The sequence below is a fragment of the Neomonachus schauinslandi genome, chromosome 1 (assembly GCF_002201575.2).
Source record: "Neomonachus schauinslandi chromosome 1, ASM220157v2, whole genome shotgun sequence".
In the NCBI taxonomy this organism is placed as follows: Eukaryota; Metazoa; Chordata; class Mammalia; order Carnivora; family Phocidae; genus Neomonachus; species Neomonachus schauinslandi.
In genome coordinates this window covers 110716115-110719927 of record NC_058403.1, presented here as the reverse complement: position 1 = coordinate 110719927, position 3813 = coordinate 110716115, and positions in this window count along the sequence as shown.

Sequence of the window (3813 nt, the reverse complement as noted above, 5' to 3'; positions counted from 1 at the left end):
TTGAGCTATCAATTACTCCTTAATTGCTAAACAGGTGAAGTGTCTGGCCACCAAATATATTGTCAGCTCCTTAGGGACAGGTCTCCTCTCAGGTTTTCTTTTGTATCCTCCAGAATAATGTTGAGGAAACATTAGGTCTCCATACGTACTCGTTGGGTAATGAAGATCGGAATTAGTCAAACTTGTATTTGAAATCTCTAGTTTCTAATTTGTAATGCGCTCATTAACTTTACAATTTTATTTAAATAATGCTCTAAATCAATCTAAATATACAAGAGTAAATGTTGAGTTCCATAAGGAATGATATACCCATACCGTGGAATATTATGCACCCATTTTAAATAGTGCTCTTGAAGAAATATTATGAGGTCAAATGCTTTGTAATATATTAGTAAATTTTAAAAATTCTATAAAAAGTATGTACAGAATAATCCCAATTTGGGATGAAAACTCCAAAACTAACAGGATATTGAAAAATACTAATCCTAAAGGAAAAGACTGATAAGTTGCACTTTATAAATAGCTTCTATTCATCAAAAGATACCTTGAACAGAGTATAAAGACAAACCTGACAGAGGACTCATATCCAAAATACATAAGAGAAATCCTATAGATTAAAAAAAAAGAAGAAGAAGACAACATCATTTAAAAGATAGACAAAATGCTTACACAGGCAAAAAAAAGATACCTAAATGATTGATAACCAAATGAAAAGGTGCCAAATATCATCAGTCACCAGAGAAATTATAATAAAAGCCATAATGAGATACCAGTACACATCCTTCAGTTGGCTAAAACAAACAAACAACAACAACAACAAAAAACCCCAAAACTGATAGTATCAAGTGTTAGCAGGGATATGGAACAACGAGAACTCTCAATCATTACTGAGGGGAATGTCAAGTGGAACCTCCATTTTAGAAATTCTTTTTTATGTTTGTTTTCTGGAGAACTTCCAGGACCTCTGACCACTCCAATCTGGCCACTGATATTGGCCTTGGACTTCCCTTCTTCCTCTTTCTGGGACTTCCTATCACCATTCTCTTATGGTCCCTTGCTTCTTTGATTCAGTGACTTCTTATTTCTTAGTTCATTTCCTATTTCTGCTGGTATATGTATTTTTTTTTTTTGGTACTTTCCTAAGGAAGTGTGGATAAGAGTTAAATTTTTGAGTCTTCTTAGAATGTTGATGGCATTTCTCCATTGTCTCCCAGTATCTAACACTGCTGTTGATAAACCTGGAGCCATTTTCATTCCTGTTCCACTGAATGTGAACTTGAGAGAAATAATCACCAGAAGCTTTAAGATGTTTTCTTAACCCTGGTGTTCTAGAATTTTTAAATGATTTGCCTTGGTTTGTCTCCAACCCCTATCACTATGATTGACTTGCTGGGGTCCATCCCTTTTCTTTCTTTCTTTTTAAAAAAATTTTTTAGAAGATTTTATTTATTTATTTGACAGAGAGAGAGAGTGCGAGTGCGTGCACAAGCGGGGGGAGCGGCAAGCAGAGGGAGGAGGAGGAGAAACAGGCTCCCCGTGGAGCAAGGAGCCCAATGTGGGCTCCATCCCAAGACCCTGGGACTGTGACCTGAGCAGAAGGCAGACGCTTAACCTACTGAACCACCCAGGCGCCCCCATCCCTTTTCATCTAAAACTCATATCCATCAGTTCTGAATAATTTTTGCATAATTTCCTCCTTTTCCCCACCATGCGCCCCTTGTTTTCCCTTTCTGGATTAGAGGTGGCTGTTGGACCTCCAGGGTCATTTCTTATTTTTTTCTCTTTCATTTTTATTTGTTTCTTTCTGTTCTACTTGTAGTAGGTTTCTGTGACTTTATCATCCCATCCTTCACTGGAATTTTTCACTTGGGCTATCATATATTTTATTTCTATGAGCTCTTTCTTGCTATTTGATTGTATCCTTTTCCCTGGGTTTGATTTGTTTTAGTGGATGCAGTAGCTTTTCTTTCCTCCTGAGGGATATGAATTCTAATTGTTTCGGTGTTTTGTTTTGTTTTTTCCTGCTCTCCTCATTACCTTTCATTGAGCTACATTCTTTCACTCTGTGTATTTGTTTTTGTGTCACTTTCTTTCATATTGGAGGTTTTCTCAATTTTGGTGATCCTTGGCTTCTGTTCATATTTTAGAGGGAGGAATTAAAAAGTGTGAAAACTCTGGGTGTGTGAGCAGAGTGTGTGTCACCTAGTGGGCTCCCCTGTAAAAGAAAAAAGGCAAATTTTGATAGAAATAATGTTGCAAAATGATTTCCAAGGAAAAAAAATAACCCATTCAATACCAGAGATTCACGTAAAGAAAATTGTGCTTCCGTAGAGTGATTGGGTAGATGCAGAAGGAAATTATTAAATTCTAGAGTCCAGTTCAACTGTATTGCAGAGAGAAAGCTGAAGTAATAGATGCTCAGTAAAGCAGCTCCATAGCTTATAACAAAGTACAAGAGCTCTCCTGGTTCTAGATAGGTAAACAGAGCTCCTTCTAAAGCAATTACTTAGAAAATGAATCTGATGAGTGTTTAAAAACTTACTGGTGCCTGATGGATAATTTTGAAAAACATAATTTAGAGAATATCTCTTAATATAGTGTCTACATCCTCAGGGTTTCCTTTTCTTCTTTGTTTTAACCGTCTTACGAAATTTACATTTAAAAGCACCTAGGCTGCTCAAGAGTTCTGTGGGTTGTTGGTTTTTTCCCTTTTCACCCCATGGTTTTATTTCACCGGTAATTAAAACTGCAGTAAGCCGGAAAGAGGTGAATGAGAAAAATATTCCTCAAGGTTGCTTTTCTTGTCTTGTTAGCAGAAAGTCTTCAAAACAGAATATTCTTACAAGTTTTCCGGGAGATACTGGATTCACTGAGATACTCAAGGGAAATGAAACTTGGAAATGCCATCAAAGCCTCATTAATTCAGTTGCACGTATTTGCCATTAAATCATTTTGTCATAAAAGCCTCATTAATTCATCATCCCTGTTTTTTCCCCCTTTTCTGTTCTCTTATCATTACTTATTGGTGACCTCAATACGTAGAAGCACCTTTAGTCTTTTTTGTTTGCTAGCTCCCCCGTCTGATTTATTTGGGGGAAGGAAGTAGGTAGGATGTCACAAATGGTGACTGCCTGGCTTCACGCAGGTGCTTGGAGGACGGCTCATTGATTAACGAGTGGCTCATTCTGAAGGGAACTACTTGGCTGGTTTTTTACAGCTTGACTTTCTGCCCAGTGAGGTAATGGCAGAAAGTTTTCACTTGCGTAAAGACTATTCCTTGTAGGTTCTATCAGAAAGGAGCTGAGGGTGGCAATTTAACTTGTAAGATATAATTTGAAATATGGAGAAAGTGCAGCCAGAAGACAAACTGAGCGGCCTGGGGAACTCAATACAGCTGAGGACCATCATCCCAGTTCATACAGTGCTGTGGTGCCCACTCTCAGCTGTACGTTAGAATCACTGGCGGAGATTTCAAACAAACACCCCAAAGTGGGCTCCATTCCAGACCAACTGAAATGGAATCTCTGGGCGTAGGGCCTGGGAATCTGCATATTTTAAAGTTCCCCAGGTGATTCCAATGCGCTGTGAAGGTGGAGGAAAACTTACGTCATGGGACAAGATGCATTAAACAGGGAATAGGGGTAATTAAGCTTCTCTGTCTTCCCAGCTATGGCTCAGACGCACCTTGGGAGAAGGTGCAAAGACAGGAGGCATGGGTGTCAGGAGATTTTCCGACCTATTTGAGAGACAAGATAAGCACAGTGAAGATAACTGAGGGCAGCATAAGGCAAAATATAATCAGGTGGGTGCTCT